The sequence below is a fragment of the Meriones unguiculatus genome, chromosome 8 (genome assembly GCF_030254825.1).
Source record: "Meriones unguiculatus strain TT.TT164.6M chromosome 8, Bangor_MerUng_6.1, whole genome shotgun sequence".
Classification (NCBI taxonomy): domain Eukaryota; kingdom Metazoa; phylum Chordata; class Mammalia; order Rodentia; family Muridae; genus Meriones; species Meriones unguiculatus.
This window is the reverse complement of record NC_083356.1, coordinates 82,509,302-82,528,265: the sequence shown is the minus strand read 5'-3', so window position 1 is coordinate 82,528,265 and position 18,964 is coordinate 82,509,302. Positions and strand designations below refer to the sequence as shown.

Genomic DNA, 18,964 nt, shown 5'->3' with positions numbered 1-18,964 from the left:
ATATTATGCAACTAGAATTATTTTCCCCAATTTACATTTCTGCATCTTGCCAAAAAGAGCATTGCTCTAGCTGTGCTATTACATCATGGTACTTTATTACAATGTGAATTTTCATATAGTTTTCTGTAGTTCTGTAAAGGATGGCATGGAAATATTGGTGGAAAATTGCGTCAAGGTTTTAGCATGCTTTGGCTAATGTGGTGGTTTGAGTGAAAATGGTTGCTGTTGGATCATATATTTGAATGCTTGGTCACTAAGGAGTAGAAATCTTTGAAAGGATTACAAATATTTGGAGGCAGGGCCTTGTGGGAGGATCTGTGGCCTTTTTGAAGTAAGTGTGTCACTGGGGGTCAGCTTTGATGTTGCAAAAGCTCATACCAGTCCTGCCTGTCATATTTCTCTTTGCCTGCCTCCATACCAAGATGTAGCTTTCAGCTACTGCCTCATCATCTGTCTGCATGATGTCATGATCCAGACCATGATGATAATGGACTAAGTTTCTGAAACTGTAATCCCCAATTAAATGCTTTACATTATAGAAGTTGCTTTTGGTGTGACAGCCCTCGACATGCTGCTTGTTGGCAGAATGTAGACTTTGGATTAGCAAAGCAGCTGAACACTTTAAGCTTTGTAGGACATATGAGTAAGAGTATGGAAAAGAGTGCCGAAGGATATTTGCATGTGAGGCAGCAGCTGAAGAAGTTTCAGAGGAGAAGAGTATTAATAAGTGACTTAGAGATGATCCTTGTGAAATTTTGGCAAAGAATGTGGCTACTTTTTACCCTTGACCCCTAAAGCTGCCTGATGTCAAGTAGAAGAGCTTTGAATTAATGGCCTTAGCATTGGAGTTTCAAGATAACCTAATATTGACTGTGTCATATGATTATTAGTAATCACTCTTATGTGCACAAATAATGTAAGGGAAGAAGCTAGAAAAAAGAAACATAAAATGTATCACTTGAGAAGAAAATGAACACTAGGAAGTGTAATAGAGTTGAGTGCTCTACCTATGTCTGGTGATCACAAAGATAGAAAGTTTAAATAAAAACAATACCAAGTGGAACAAAAGACTAGTGACCTCTGGGCAAGATACCATCCAGCTGCACTTCCAACTTGTGAAAAAAATAATAACAAGCCTAAAAAATGATGGAAAACAACAACAGAAAACTGATTTAATTTTAACTGAAGGAGATGTTCCAGTTCCAGTCCCATCAATCAGCAGAACTTAGCAATGCTGGCCATGTGGTTGTTACCTTAGAATCAAAGACACAAGAAAGAGGTTGTGGAATCTCACTCGGCAGCTAAGGAAAGGTATTGATACCAGGCATGTGTCAGGGAAGTCCCTGCATGGAGGTTGAAAGAGGCTCTTTCATGAAGCTATAAATGTGAAATGAAGCTCATATTGGGTTGGAGATCCCTGGATGCTGGAGATGGCAGAGTCATGGGAAACCTGCTGAGAAGCATTGCTTACACATTGCAGAGCCAACCCAAGAGAAAGAAGCATGTTGTAGTCAACAAAGCTGAAAGAAGTTGGAGATCTGAAGAGTGCTTTGACATCAAACATGCAAATGGAGAACTTGGAGTATGCCGAGCTGATTTTCAGTCTTGCTTTCATTCAGTATTTCCTCACTATACACCTTTTCCTCCTTTTCTAAGGCATAATATCTATTCTTTGGCATTTTATGTTGGAAGTATGTGATCTGCTTTTTTATTTTTGTTTTACAGGGCTTACAGTTAAGAGCTGGCCTTGACTATCAGAAGAACCTTTGGATTTTGGACTTTTAATCAGTCTTGAGACTAAAGGACTATGGGGACTTTTGAAGTTGGACTACATGCATTTTGCATTATAACATGGCTATAAGCTCAATGGGGACAGCGAGTTGAATGAGGTGGTTTGAATAAGAATGGCTTCATATATTTGTGTGCTTGGTCACCAGGGAGTAGACATGTTTGAAAAGATTACAAGGATTAGAAGGTGTGGCTTTGTTGCAAGAGGTGTGGCCTAGTTAGAGAAAGTATACCACTGTGGGTGGGTTTTGATGATTCAAAAGTCAAAACCAGGACCTGTCTCTTTATCTTTATCTATGGATAAGGCTGTAGCTCTCAGCTATTGTTCCAGTACCTGCCTACATGCCTTCATACTCTTTATCATGATGATAATAGACTAAACCCGTCAATCTGTAAGCAAGTCTCAATTATAATGGTTGGTTTGGTCATGGTTTCTCTTTAAAGTTACAGACCACTAACTAAAATAGCTAGTATACCTGTTTCATAACATTAGTTCTTCACATCCATGTGAATGGAGAACTTTCCATTTTCTGGTATCTACAGCTTCTTCAGATCTATATGGCTTTCTGCCAAAGGCCAGCTTTGGCATCCAGGGTAAACTGAGGTGGGGCATAGAGTTGGCTATTGTTCACTCAGCAGAATTCTCTCTGAGGGAATAAAATTGATTCTCTGGGACCGGTGAAATACTGACTGGGGCCAGCCAAAAGTTGTCTGGGGCTGGTGAGAAAAAAATCTTTTTAGGCCAGGGAGAAACTCTCTGGGGCCAGGAAAATCTCTCTCTCTCTCTCTGTATGTGTCTCTCTCACACTCATACACACACTTAGTAGATAAAGCAAGCTTCAACAAATTCCAACAATCTCGAAAACCTTCACACATACACATATACACATTCATACATACACCCATATTTGGTGGATGGAGTAAAGCATCTTATTTTTGTGTGTATGTGTGTTTTATTTTGTTTTCCCACAGCTCATATATCCCAGCAAAATCTCTCAAGCATTAAAAAAAATCACTATGTGGTTACATTCTATTTTTAAATCAACAATTACAATGAGTATATGTAGAAACATGTGTTCCCCAGGCACTCACATGTCCAAATGTTTTACGTATTAAGGGTGAAAACCAAATGTGAAAAGTATATTATCCCCAAGAACCCACATACATTTGTAACCAAGCAACTTGTTATAGATTAACAAAGTGGAAGCAAGCAAGGTAATTTTCTCAGCTAGTTTTCTCTTCACTGGCAGACTGCAATTTGTGGTTATAAAGAAAAGATAAATTGTTTTATTATTTAGCTTAAAGAGTAATCTTGGTTGGAGTATCAGTCTCTGCAAGGCTCCCAGGGTTCAGTTTTTATTTTATTTTTTGGCTCTGTTTGTCTCCTTTTGGAGCTCCTGTCCCTTCCAGCTCTTTCTATCTTCCCTTTCTTTTCATAAAATTCCATGCCCTCTATACCCCAGCCAAGGACAATGCATGGAGAGGACCTAAAACTCCAGCTCAGATGTAGCCCATAGTGTCAATGTCCAAGTTGGTGCACTGGTAAGGGGAGCAGGGACTTTCTCTGGCATGAAATCACTGACAGGCTTTTTGATCACCTCCCCCTGGGGGATGAAGCCTTGTGAGTCCACAGAGAAAGACAATGCAACCAGTCCTGAAGAGACCTGATAAACTAGGGTCAAATAGAAGAGGAGGAGGACCTCCCCTAACAGTGGACAACGAAAGGGGCATAGAGGGAGAAGAGGTAGGGAAGGTGGAATTGGGAGGAGATGAGTGAGAGGACCACAGCCAGAATAGAAAGTGAATAAATTGTAACAAATGATAATAAAAAAGAGTAATCTTATACAAATAATCTTAAAAGAATCACAAACCTAAATGTTTACATACAAAAAAATCAGTCATTTCTACTTTAAACCCTCAGTGTGGACATCTACTCATTACAATTTTTTATTAAATCATATCAGAAACCTGAGAGCAACAATGGGTATAAGAAATCAATCATCATCTTGATCCCCAGCCCAGCTTTAGCAAGAGATAGAGATATCTTAGCTATTACCAGTCAGGCTTCCATTGTTCTTGCTCCCTAAAAATCTCTAGCTGGGCTTTTAAGTCTGTGCCTTTCTGAACTTCCAATTGTTTCCTAAGATTTTCCACATCAAAACCACTAAGAAAAACATCTTAATCTAACTTGACTAACAATCTACTCCTCCAAATTCTTTTTAAGGGTGGTGGTCACTGCTAACAACCCACATCTCCAAGTCCTTTCTGAGGGTGGTTAATGAATCATAAATGTGCTCCACCAACAATGCTTGAAAAAAAAATCAATTTCAATCATTGTAAAATGCCAATAACACTGCCCAATGAGGGGCAGGAAGTGTCCTTAGAGTTTTCATACAACTCATATATTATGAGGGATGTAATGGCCATGAAAGCAACAAGCTGAGCAAAACTGCACAAAAGCATGAAGTCTCCAGGACATGAAGTCCTCAGGGCTCTGCCATTCGAGGCAGATCCACTGTGGTGTGCTAACCAGTGGGCAACATTTCATGAATTCTAAAGCTATTTTTGTGGTTTTCTTGTATGACCCATAACAGTTTTTTATTGAAGATACTTTTACTTCCTCTGTTAGATTTATTCCAAAGCATTTAACTTTGGAAACAGTCCTGAATGAGCATCTTTCTCTGAACTGGAATTTAATTTTAAACCCCTTCGTCTTTATTCTAGAGCAGTTGCCATCCAGAGCTCATACTCACTAAACTGCCCACCACACTGTGCTGTATAGAGACAGAGCTTAATATTGAGATTACAAAAGAAATCTGCCTAATGTTATAACCCTTCTTCTCTCTCTCACAGCTGAGATTTTATGCTATATTCAAGCAAACAAGGTATTAACATTGTATAGCCTTAGATGCATAATAATTTGCTTCATTGTAGTATAACCTCAGCAATTTTCTCGTGTTCACATTACCATCCTTTGTTGTCAGAGTCAAGGGATCTTTCATCCATGGATACAGGTAGATGATGGATACAGGAAGTCTGTTCACAGCTGAGCAGCTCTGATTTTAAGAAACCAACAACTTTCTAAGGCCACAGTTAGCAGCAGCCTACCAAATTTGGACTTGAGCTAAATCATATTATATTGTCAGGGTTATTTATCTGCCTTATGCACCAGAGGGAGACATTATCTATAGATTATCTATAACATCACAAGCTGTTTGCCATTCAAGCATCCTTGAAAAGATAGTGCAAAAGATAAGCAGCTAATGCCTTTGCTTATAAATGTAGGTAGGGCCAACAAGATGGTTCAGCATGTATTGACACTTGCCATGGAAGTCACTAACCTGAGTACAATTTCAAGTGCCATGTTTAAAAGAGGGAATCAACTCAAAATTCACACAAAATATTCTGCAGATGTTTGTTACATCCACTTAATATATGATGCCATTTAGAGCAGCTGCTGCTGTTTACTCTTTTGTCAGGATGACATCTCTATTGGTGAGTGATGGATATGAAAAGCTACCACTATAATTTTATTGGTGCTAATAATTATCTTCACATCTAGTAGTATTTAGTTTATGAAATGGGTACAGTTGGAACTGAATAGATTGCTCAGCACTCAAAAGCATTTATTGTTCTTGCAGAGGATCTGGTTTGATTTCCAGCACCCATATGGTGGCTCACAACCATTCATCAACTCCAGATCCTGAAGAGTCAAAATTCATTTTTGACCTTTGAGAGAAACCAGCACACATGTTGTATACAGACATGCATGGATGAAATTCACCCATAAAAATAAAATAACATAAATATAAAAATTAAAGGCATGAGCTATTAGTGTTTAACTTGTTGAGTTTTTGCAATTTTCTTTTTATAATTATTTTGTGTATTCATGTGAGGGGAAGGGTGTTACATATGTATGTAAAAGTACATGTGCTCTGGTGCTTGTGTGACAGAGGACAACTTGCTGGAGTCAGTTCTATCTTTCTGTCATGGGATCTGGGATCAAACACAGGCCATCAGGTTTGGTTGCTAGTGTCCTTATCTGATGAACCATAACATTGCCCTCTTTGTTGTTATTTTTGGTTCACTCATTCTTTCACTAGAAGTGTTTGCAATGTTTAAGAAGACTGGTGTTTGGGGGTGTTAGACAATAAGCCCCATCCACCCTTAAGAGGAAAAAAAATGTATAAAACCAATCACTATCAAAGTTTAGGCCCATAATGACCATACCATAATAGACAAATAGCAAATTCCTCTTCAACTCCAGTCATTGTAGAAAGAAAAACAAAACAAAACAAAACAAAACAAAAAAAAAACACTAATAGAATAGAACACTTGAAGATAGTGTGGATATGAGCAGAAAAGATAAAGGTAAAATTGGGGAAAGTAAATAGAATGAGGAAACGATAAGAGCAGAGAGAGATACAGCAGTTTTGAGTAAGGGTAGAACAAAAACAGGGCAAACAAATGAGAACAGGAAATCTAAAACCGCTACAGGTTTCAGGAGGTTGATAGGCAGAGAACTCACACAAGTCTATTAAAAGAAAATGTAAAAGAATGGAGGGAAAAAATGAGAAGTGTATGGATGCAAGGGGGAGAGAGAGGTTTGTTTAAAATAAATAGGCCTTGGTATTAAATTTTAAAAATGAAGTTAAAGGAAGGGGGACGGTTGGGGCAGAGTATAAATAATAATTCTTTTCCTGTTCTTTTTTGGGCACCCACATGCCTGCCACACTTTTGGAAGTTTCTTTGCAAAGTCAAGTCACACACACACACACACACACACACACACACACACACACTAGTTTTGTCTGTAGATTATTCTTCAATGGCTGTTTGACCGGTACTAGGTTGATTGCTGAAAGACCTTCCAGATACCTGGCTTATTCTTTGGAACCTGCTTTCATGCTGCTCCACAAACTGAGCCTGACCAGGTGACTCCTACTGAATACTACCAAGTTCTGATTCAGAACTTCTAACCTTTGGTGTAGAGGTGTTTATTGAATGTGTTTTAGCATATAGACCTGTAATGGTCAAAACTTCCCTAGTGTGGTGTGACTCCCTGAGGTTCGAGAGCTTCCGATCTGCCAGATCAGCAAACGCCTTTGAACACTGACAGAATGAGTTGGCCACACACTCAGATGGATGCTGTCATGGATGCTGACATTTGCCGTGGCTTCCAGAGCTGACACCGTAGCTGGAATAGACCCGTGTTAATACTTGCCTTGGAAGTTTTTCATAACACAAATGGAGGTTTTAGTTTGTCAAAGCAAGGCTTTCTTCAGGTAACGCATAAAAAATACTAGTTTAGATGGTTGGTTTCAAGGTGCTGCATAGTTAGGCACTATCAATGGACAAAAAGTGACTTTGCACTTTTATTTATTCACTTATTCATTTATATTCATTTAGTATTTATGAGTTTAATAACTCTACCTTAGCTAAAGGTAGAGTTTATACCTTTAGCTAAGGCACTAGGAAAAAAATATGGTGAAAAATAACTGTACACCTCAGCTACTTATCAAGGAAAATGGATGAAAACTGATATGAGATAATTCAAAAGAAATACCAACATTACACAAACACCCAAATGGGTCACATTATATAATCGGTCACATTTTATAATGGGGACATTATAAAAACACCCAAATGGGTCACGTGTTGAGCCTTGTAAAATTTTTTTGTAATCTGGATATAATTTCCCTGTGTCACTTAGAGCTCTAATTCTCAAAGACAGAAATTACAGGAACCATCTTACAGCAGTTAGATGGATCCCAACTGCAAAAGAAAAAGAAAAGTGAAAACAGGGTTGTTGTGTTGGTGTACACGCTGATGGGGTATTAACAAGAGGATCATGAGTTCCAAACAAGCGTAGGCTGCACACCTTTAAAAATGCATTAAAAAACACATGCTAGAGGTCCTTCTAGGTAAACAGCAGATAGGAATTTAAAGTTGGCAATTTTAACCGTAATTCTAAACTTATAGAATAAATAAAGTTCAAACAGTTTGAAAGAGAAATATAAAATTGTGATAATTTTACTAATTTGGGGAGCATATTCAAACTGCAGGTTTGTCTATATTCAGTTCTAAAAAAGCGAGTATTTAACATTTCTTTTTTTTTTTTTTTCAATATATTTTTTTTTATTTTATTTTTTTTTATCAGTTACATTTTATTAACTCTGTATCCCAGCCATGTCCCGATCCCTCATTCCCTCCCAGTCCCTCCCTCCCTCCCTCATCTAGACCGTGCCCCTTTCCAAGTCCACTGATAGGGGGGACCTCCTCCCCATTCATCTGATCCTGTTTTATCAGGTATCTTCAGGACTGGCTGCAAAGCCCTCCTCTGTGGCCTAACAGGACTGCTTCTCCCTTCGGGGGTGGGGAGACCAAAGAGCCAGTCATTGAGTTCCTGTTAGAAATAGTCCCTGTTCCCCTCACTTTGGGAAACCAATTGGTTACTGAGCTACCACAGGCTACATCTGAGTGGAGGTTCTAGGTTATATCCATACATGGTCCTTGGTTGAATGTCAGTCTCAGAAAAGACCCTGTGCCCAGATATATTTGGTCCTTGTGGAGCTCCTATCCTTTCCCCATCAGACTAACTCCCCTTCTTTCTTATGATTCCCTGTACTCTGCCAAAGGTTTGGTCATGAGTCTTTGCTTTGAAAACACTGCTAGTTAGAGTCTTTCAGATGAGAAAAATAGGAATAGTGCTTCCTCCAGACCCAGCTATACCACTGCTAGGTATATACCCAAAGTTTGTTCAAGTACACAAAAAGGACACTTGCTCAATCATGTTTATAGCAGCTCTATTTGTAATAGCCAGAACCTGGAAACAACCCAGATGTCCATCTACGCTGGAATGGGTACAGAAATTGTGGTATTTTTATACAATGGAATACTACTCAGCAATCAAAAAGGAGGAAATCATGAAATTTGCAGGCAAATGATGGGATCTAGAAAAGATCATTCTGAGTGAAATATCCCAGAAGGAGAAAGACAAACATGGGATATACTCACTTATATAGACCTATAAGATATGATAAACATGATGAAATCTATACACCTAAAAAAGATAATCAATTGAGCGGACATGGGGTAAGATGATCAATCCTCATTTAGAAAGACAGATGGGATGTGCATTGAACGTATGACAGGAGTATTTAACATTTCAAACACTGAATAAAGCCGAACTTGCTTATAAAACATTTAAATAGTTTGTAATACTAAAATATGACAGGTTAGTTAGAATTGATTATTTTTTCGATACAAGTAAATAAAGCATATTCACAATCTGCAAGTGAGGTTTTTCTGTAGAACTTGATAACTATCACTTATGTTCTTCCACCCCAGCTAATCGCTCAAAATCACAGGTGAAACAATCACAAGTTAAATCAACAAGGGTGTTAAAGATAAAATAGATTAACGTCCTTTATTACCTCGTTCTAGTTTTACACTTATTAGTGGAGTTGTATCTGTTTTTAAAAACATGAGTTTTAGCTGTTTTTCACCAGAATCAGTAAGTCAGACTAGACTAGTCCTGAATAGGATTCTGTTTGATATCCAAGGCTCACAAAATTGAACGGATGATTGTGCCTTAGTGACTGACTGGGCATCTACTTCTGAAAGGGTCTATTCGTGGTCAATTATTATTGCACTGAGTGAAGGAAAATGGAGAAAAGTCAACAATCTCTTGTCTATATATAGTTTTCTGATACTTTCATAATTGGTGAGAGCAGAAACATGGCAGATTTAAGATATGTTTCTGACTCAGTAGCTAAGCACAACCATGATTCCCTCTTCGACATAGTTTTCTCAGCTGTAAATTAGACTGACTTCAGGATGTATATTATATAAATATTAGGGAAATTTTTGAATCTCTGGCTATATATGAAAAGAAAGTAGTAATTGCACATTATCACATCAACCACAATGGATTGTTATTGTTGTGTTTTATGTTATTCATATACATGTACACTTAAATATTGCCTCAACTCTTAATTCCACATGTTTTATAACTGTAAAAACAAAACAATGTTTGCTCGTACATGCTGCATGGACTTTTAAATTCATTTACTTAAAAGCAAAATGATAGCTGACATAAACCAAATTACTTTTTAGTGATTGTGCTACAAAAAAAAAATTCTATCCAGTGAAGTTGAGCAACATAACTCTCTATTTGTCCAGACATGCATGGAGAATGGAGAAAATCAGTGATGAAAACAATATTCTGGTGGGCAGAGGGAGTGGTATTCGGCCAACTCAAATAATTTGCACTTTCCCCTTTCCCTGAAATACTTCGAAGACTTTCCCTTTTTTTCTACTGAGCATTTACTCACTGTGATTTTGCCTTTAGATTTTATGGTTACTTCAGCTGATATCTAGACTTTCATTTGTTTTGGGAAAGCTACTAGGGATTGAACCTAGGTGACTCTCGTGCTGAATAAACCCCGCCACTTACTGTAAAAACCAAGCTTTTCCATAGTTTTCACTTTGAGACGGGGTCTCACTAAGTTGTTCAGCAAGCATTGCACTTAATCTGTAGTCCACATAGGCCTTGAACTTGCAATCCTGCTGCAGTCTCACAAGCAGCTGAAATAATAGGCCTGGAGCACGGGGCACTGTGAACTTTACAAATTTAAAGAGAAAGTTCTCCAATTACTTGTCTGCCTGTGGTTTCCTGTCCTCATTCTGCCTTCAGGAGAGTGGTAAGAACTCTTTTTCAATAGCAACTGCTCTTCTGGATCACTCTTCTAATCTGCTAGAGCTCTGGCCTAGGAAGTTATTTTGAAGGCAGAAGACTATATAGGTAAGAGGATGAAGAATCTGTTTCTTCGTGTCCTATGGTTAGGATGCATGAACATTAGATTGTTTCTCTTTCAGTTCTATTATCTGTGTGGTAATCAAGGGAATTTAAATCTAATTTAAAATTTAAATCTGGAGGAAGTTTAGTAACTTTTGGATTAGTTGATTGTGATGTAAATCAAGGCCATTTGTGTTTCTGTCAACACAATGACAGGACCTGTGCCCTTTGCCGAGAACCAGTGTCTAACACTGTCTTCAAACTGTGTGACATCAACATTTGATAATTTCATGCACACTGAATTTTTAAAAATATCTTCAGCTGCTTAGAGCCTGGTTACCTGCTATATTAAATAAATAAATAATGTTGCTTGGGGAGTATTAGTAAATGTCATTGTAATAGTTGTATCAAGGGAATAATCTTGAGTTAGTACAATTTCAAGATTTGATTTAGCAAATTCCGTGTCACTGTAGCAAAAGGCCCTAACATGTGAACATAAACACACAAATAGAATAGTTCTTGTAATTTTGAAAGTAAAGTATGTACTGGAGATTTCAGGAACATGAGTTCAGGGTATAAAAACTATTCAAAGTCCTGAAATTGTGTATTTTCAAATGGAAATGGAAATATTCTCAGCCAGTACAGCCCTAGGAATTATACTTCTTCATCTTGCAATTATTTGGATTCTTAAACTTAAGAATATATGTTAATAAACAATGCAATATATAATAAAGCAATATTGCCATATTATTTTAAAGGGAAAGCTTTAATTACAATGAAAATTTTACTAATGGAAAACTTTACTCTCATCACTAATATAGGCATTTTCTAAATAGTTATTATTAAATGCATATTTGCTTTTCAAATATTTAGAACATTTTTCTTTAATCTGGGGCAAATGTTAATTTTTTTTTTCACTGTAACAAGAAGTCTAATAATAATCTATGTGGTTAAAAATGTACCAGTGAACTTCGATATTTCCGTGATCTTTTATATTTCTAATACAAGTCTTAAACTCTTTTATCCACATGTAGTGTGAATGTGTATGAGATGTGTGTGTATTTGTGTGTGCTGCACTGTGTGTGTTTCTGTGTGTAGTATGTATGTTTGTATGTGGTGTGTATAGTGTAATGTATGTGCGTGTTGTGTGGTGTGTGGTCACATGTTTGCTTCTTCCTATGTTTAAGTATGGGTGTGCGCATTCCTTGGTGGTGGTGTTGAAGTCAGAAGGCAAGCTTGGGTGTGATTCTTGCTTTTGACCTTGTCTGAGGCAGGGACTCTCCTGGTTATCACTGTATAAACCAGGCCAGCCTGCCTGTAAACTTGGAGATTTTCATGGCTCCTCCCATCTTACTTAATGAGTTCTGGGATTACAAGTATACATATCACTGTGACTTGCCTTGACCCTGTGGAGGTAAATATGGCCCTCAAACCATGGAGGCCTGTGTTTTACTCACTGATCTATCTCCCCAAGCCTGCAAATTCTCGTTACAAAAATATATATAATTCAGTAGTACTATTTAAGTTTGTATCTTCAGTATTGTTCTTACAAGATATAGTATTATTTAACTTTGAGGGACTCAGAAGGGATTTTCCTGAGTCTATAATGAACATTTTCTGTGATTGATGAAAGGAGAAAACTGAGATAGGCAAACCAGTTCTAAAGCAACTAAAGGACAGGGAAAATATTATTTGTCTTTGTTTCAAATAGAGTACAGATAAGGTGAAATCAAATTAAAGAGTCAGAGAAATTGTCATAGATAAGACGTATCAAAAACTCAGCAATAAGGTGTGATTCTTAGTTGAAATGTCAGGTACCACTGTAAAGTAGAAAATATAAAGGAAAATCTTATTTGAAAAGAAGAAAGTCATGACATGTGTTATTGATTCACAAAGTTATATGTTAAATTTAAATGCCAAATATCCAAATGCACAGTCACAAGCACTTAGAAAACAATCCGAGATGATGCTCCATGCTCCGAATCACTAGTAAAAAACAGAATTGGTGATTCCAATAAGCACAGAAGCTGATAAAATATTTTAGAAATACATTGAGGGGGAAAATGAGACAATAGAGAGGTAAAAACCTGGAATCTGAATGAAATCTTAAATTCTTATGTAATTTAAAATATGACGAGCTACACTTTCAGTTTTAAGAAAATATCAACAAATACAGGAGAAATCGTTGTAGAGATTTATTTCCATAGTATAAACACAATTAATTTTAAAGTAGAAGTGCAGGCAATTAGTTACATTAAATAGCAATTAGGGATCATGGAGAGATAAACCTGAAACATATATTCCAGATTCATGTGTTGAGCAGTACATGACTTCAGATGGTCTTGCTTTAAAATGTGGGGTGGGAAGTGCTTGCCTATGGCTAAACCACACAAGAAGTTCTGTAAAGTGTCTGTCATAGGGACTCAGACAGCAACACATTTATTTTTCTTATGTCTTTGGGTGGGGATTTTAACTTCCTGGTAGTTTGCATCCAATTGAACTCTTCAACTTCATAAAAAAGAGAAAGAAAGAAAGAAAGAAAGAAAGAAAGAAAGAAAGAAAGAAAGAAAGAAAGAAAGAAAGAAAGAAAGAAAAGGAAAAGAAAACTATAGGCTGGAGTTAATTCTTCCTGGGCATCTTCAAGCACCATGACGACCATGACTTGGCTTTTGTTCTAGCTTGCCTCCTCTCTGTGATTACATTCATTTTCGTTCTTCATGTTAACTTTCACATAGCAAAACAGGCAATGTCAGTGAGTATTAATGCTTAACCCTCACAGCCTCACAGATGTCATCTCTTCCTCAGTTACACTCCTTCCCTCAAGAAGTGTATTACTCTTGTTCTTTTCTTTGCTGTTGGTCATATTTATTGAACAATTTAGTGAACAGCTTAACTTTATTTTTAATTCACACAATAATCTCAAATCCTAGGACATTGACTCAATAAGCATAGCTTTAAAGATAATCCTGGGACACATGATTTCAAAATATGTCCAGGCTTCCTCATTGAAAAAACAAGCAAATGTATGTAGTCCTCAGCTGTAGAGATAGTTAAGTTCAAACCTATACAAATTTATGCTTACATGTTTTTGAAAGCTTGTATTCTGAATTAAAGATATGCAAGCAAATGACTGAAATGTTGAGTGTTATAAATTCCAAAGAAGAACTGAGCATATTTACATGCACTTGAACTAATTTGGCTACCATTTAAATCATAGTCAGCTTCATGATTATGGTTAAGCTGCTTCTTAAATAATGAATAAGATCTTATACCATCATCTCTTTGGATCAAAACACTTAGTATTTGGGTTAAATTCAGAAAAGGTTTATACGAGATTAGAAAACTCACATTGGCACTTTTAGGCTTAAATTATAAAATGAAATCATTCAATTCTGATCTGATAAGGACATGAAAAATGATTATCATTGAAGTGTAATGAGTATGTTGGTGTTGGAAGAAAAAAGCATAGGATATATTATACTTTGTCCATACATAACAAATACTTTTTCCCTGCTTGTTCATTTAAATAATACAATTTCTAAAAGACCTGAAAAGTGTGTTTCAATTCAGGGTAAAATTTGGCAGAACATATGGAGATCATAAGGAGTGAATGAGGTACAATTCTTGTGTGGTGTTCACAAAAGCACGAATTCAAATCCGAGCACCATGTGAACCAAGAGTAGGGACATAATCTGTACACTCAGTGATCCTATCACTTGGGAATTAGAGAAAAGAGAAACAGAAGTTTAAGGTCATCCTCATCTTCATAATAAGTTAGAGGCCAGCTTAGGCTTCATGATACTTTGTTTTTAAATTTAGAAAGAGAAAGAAAAAATCTGGCATGAGTAGCCAAGTATGTGTATACTTCTGCCTTTTCATTTAAGTGAGCCAGACTCAGCTTAAGGGCTCTGCAGCATCCATCAGCCTGGTGTACATTTGCCAGGACAGTGGCTTTGAAGCAAGAAAACTGCCCTAACTTGTTCAGTGTTCATGTTCATAGTCCTGACTTATTGGCTGACAGAGGAGGTGGAGTGGTCTTTTGGACTGCCCATCCCTTATGCCCTTCACTTTTTACTGAATATATTGTTTGCTAAATCATCCTTTAAAACTAATACTTTAATTGATGGTTATCAAAAACCTAGTTGTTACAGGTGAGCCCTGTGCTTCCTGTTTTAAAAGTGTCCTCCTTATAGATCCAGAAATTTGCTGTCATGTTTCATTATAGAGATGAGAAAAATGAGGCTGAATGTCCTCTGTTAGTGAATAATAGCTTGCCTACCTAAGTAGCCCATTTTCCTCTTTATTTCCTATGTTTCTGCTTAAAATCATGAGGCAAAAGGAAGAAATGAGTAACACATACATTATCATCCACTTAGGTCCCATTTGCTGTGTCACACATTAAAGCAGACTATCACTGATGGTTGCCTTTCTCCCAGGCAGAACTGTATTCTAAAGCATGTCTGATGATAATTCATTAAATTACCTTTTTCCCCCTTTATGCTAGCTTTAAACTAGCCTCTTGCCATATTGGTAAAGCTAAAAACACTTTGTTCCCGATGTTTGGTTTGTCCTCACGCTTGTTTGAGCAAGAACTGAAACTGGATTTTATTGTGATACAGAGTGTAGGGATAGAAATTGTGTAGTACATGGAGGTTCTGAGAGTGTGTATCAAGCTAGGAGAGATGAATCTCTAGGGAAAGGATGAAGAGGACACTGAACTGATACTCAAGTCTGCAGAGTTGCAAACCTTTGTCACAGCATTGTCATTTATGATCTTTAAGTGATTAACTTGTAAAACAGAAAACAAGGCAAAAATATATGATTGAAATGTTTTCTAGGTCTTAAATAGTAAAGAACAAATAGAGAACCTATTATTTTTTGATAGTAGTCATTATATAGCTAAAACCTTAGACATTTAAGCTGACTTCCATATCAGCATCAGTTAAAGACTGAGTATAAAAGATGGGTAGTCATGCTAGAGAGATGGCTCAGAGGTTAAGAGTACTGGCTGTTCTTCCAAAGGTCCCAAGCTCAATTCTCAGCAACCACATGATGGCTACAATCATATATAATCTGATCTTGTGCCTCTTCTGGCCTGCGAGCACATTTGTGGCAGAATTCAGTGTAAATACTAAATAAATAAATATTAAAAGAAGATGGTTGTCAAAGCAATAAGATATTTATGTATGATCCAATGTTTATTCTTGTTAGAAAGCGCTGCAGCATTTTTCTCATGTTAAATATGCATGTATAGTTTCCCTTGACTAGCAAACTATTTAAAATAAATTACTGGAATTGCTAATGGGTAGACACTTGAAGAGCCAGTGTATAGTTTCCTACATTTCCAATTCTTAGCTGGTAACTGTGAAAGCATGTGCTAAATGGAGCACCAATTTCTTTAGCCCTCTAAATGACTACATCTTGGGCAGCTTTGCATTACTATAATGAAACACCCTGTGAAGCGTGCTTTGGAGAGAGTTTTATTTAACTCACAGTTTGGAAGGTTCATGTCCAAGGTGAGGCAATTAAGCAGGGATCATTTGTTTGGATGGCGATTAGGGCAAAAAATGGGTGCATGTCACGGTAGGGCCCTGTATAAGTTACATCTTGAAGAAAAGCAGAGAAACTGAGAGACTAATTTTCCTATTTTCGTTCTGAAGGTAGACAGCCTAATCACTTTAGCTGCAGATGGCTGGGGCCTGAGCCACGTTTTTTTCAGGTTATTGAACGCAAATACAAAAAAAAAAAAAGTGTTAACAAAAATTTTCAAAAAGAAGATAAATAATGTTATTAGGAGCCAAACAATAGCATAAGAAAAATACTGTCATAATTGACAGTAAGGCAAAGTGAGAATCTCACAGCCATAGTCTACTGGCTATAGTTGCATTTTATGGATCATAAAGGAAGGAGGGGCTGGATTCTAAAGACTGTGATTTGAGTGGTCATCCAATCTCATTGGTAAGTTCGACCTTATTCTCATTTTCCTACTACACAAATCCCTTTACCTGACACGCCCAATAGTAATTCTCTGCCAAAACAATTTGTGCATAAGCATGATGTAATAAATAGGGGATTCTCCCTAAAAGTTTCTGAGAAGACACAGTTTTACCTTACTGTCTATGACACTCCAAATCAGGTCAGGCTGGATCTGGACAGTCCTATTTTCCATCTCTGGATAGGTAGGGGATCCTCTTACAAAGAAACTGCCTCAATTGTATTGTTACCAGGTGCAGTGTTTGCACTGTTGTGTGTATGTGCATTACATGTGCCAGCACAGGAATTAGACTGAAAGCGCTGTATTATGAAGGGGAAGGAGCGGTGGATGTCTTTAATCCCAGTTCTTATGAAGCAGAGACAGGTTAGTCTCTATGAGTTTGAGTCCAGCCTGATCTACATCGCACACTCTAGGCCAGTCAGGACTACAAAATGAGACCTTGTTTCAAAAAGAAAATAAAAACAGAAGAGGTGTTTGTGCATAGCCAGAACTAAACAAAGTCCTAGCCAAAAGTCAATTCTATTTGCCTGTCTCATGCCTGTTATTGGGCTCTGTTTCCATATATCTGTGATCATTCAGCAAAAAAAAAAACCCACAGAAACAAAGACTTTAATCATAGTTAGTCCTTGGGAGACACAAACAATATTCAAACCACACAGATCTGCAGTGACATAGTTAGAACTGAACTATTATTCTGGGTAATGACGAAGTTGTTGCTGCAAAAGAGACATGCCTGTTCTGTCTCATAGCATGTTGTAGATGTCTTTATTGTGGATTATATCCTACCAGCATATCCCTACTGTAGAAATAATATCATAAATATCAAATCGCTGAATGATTTAATGACTGAAGAAATAAATATTTGCTATACTCTGTGTACACGGGCTTACATGGCAGAGCAAAAAGCAGAATGAGAACCATCTGAAAATGAGGAAAAGTTATGTGCATAATGTATGGGTCATAAATAAATGTATTTCACTGCTACACTGCAAAGGTTATCACTAATTGTGTTAAGGAGCAGGAAGAAGAGCCGAGGACTTCCATTAGTTGAGAAACTTGAGGTTCTTGCCAATCACAAGACATACAACAGGGAATTTTAAGGTGAAAGAACTGTGCTTTCTTTTGTTTATCTTGTTCACATGAAACACAAAATGTGCCACCCTTACAGACTTAGTTGTAGTTTGTATAGTTTGCATAGCTGTACTTGCACAATGTTCACAGACTAAAGAATTGTGAATGGGAGACTTATTAAGCCAAGTGATCCAGAAACACAGGCAGTTCTTAAACATATAGAGATAAGAATTGATCAGTAGCAAAATATATACTATAAAAAGCAAATAGCAATAAATATTAGCTGAAATGAACAGACACAAAATACAGAGAGTTTGTTTTTGTAGGTGACATAGCACAAACCTGCTCAGACATTCCTTGTGGACCAAACATGACTACGACCTTAGCAAACGCTTCAGAGTGGCTCAGAGGAGTGTGTCTGTTAAGCCATGTTACCTGTAGACGGGTCAGCCGCAGTGAGGGCAGGTGATAGCATTGCGTCGCACTGTACTTCACTAACTGTGTTGATCCTTTACTGTTCTCCTCATCTAACTGCTCAGGGAACTTGTACCTGAAGTCTCACGAGTGAAGCTTGGTGCCATAATACTCTCCAACCCATTTCCAGTTCTCATGTCTATCGTTCTCATACCTCTCATTCACCTAGGCTTCATTTCAAAGTCCCTGGTGCCCATGCTACCTTTTTACCTTCTTAACAAACCATTCAGGCAGGAGGTGTGAGAACACAGTGGTGGTAGGAATCCTACTGTGTAAAGAAAGGGAACAATCTGGGTTTTTTGTTTGGTTTTGTTTTTTAAATCTTGCCTGTATGTAATACCAGTGCTCCTTTGTTAACTGTATTTTGCCCCTTTGTGTGTGTGTGTGTGTTTGATATTTAGCTTCTTTGATCTTGAACTGTGAAACCAGGCTGACCTCAAAAATAGTATTTTCTACCTCAGCCTCTCAAGTGTTGTGATTATAGATTTGTGCCAACACATCCATCCAGAAGGTCTACATTTGAGTTCCAACTCTTCCTTCCTATACAAGGTATACTGTCCTTGATATTCTACCCACCCCTTTTGTTAAGGGAGAAAATGTATTACAACCTCAGGAAGACATTTTCTTCCTGAAGTAAAAAACTGTCAAATTATTGTAACAAAGTCTATATTTGAAGCAGAAAGACTGAAATGTAGGTAGAACCAATGGTCTCCTTCAGGAGTAGTTTGGGAAAGAACAGGAATATTCTTTTGTGGGGAGATTTACCATTTCTCACATGAGAAATGTTCAGTCTTTAATGAAGCATGGGCAGGGAGATTGTAAAAATGGTGCTAGCA

The 18,964-nt window shown here is 37.3% G+C and overlaps 1 protein-coding gene across 1 annotated transcript in view; it reads left to right on the top strand.

Annotated features, from left to right (window-relative positions):
* Lrp1b (LDL receptor related protein 1B) overlaps positions 1 to 18,964 on the top strand; it is a 2,037,254-nt gene that overhangs the window by 1,045,359 nt on the left and 972,931 nt on the right. The window lies entirely within an intron of this gene.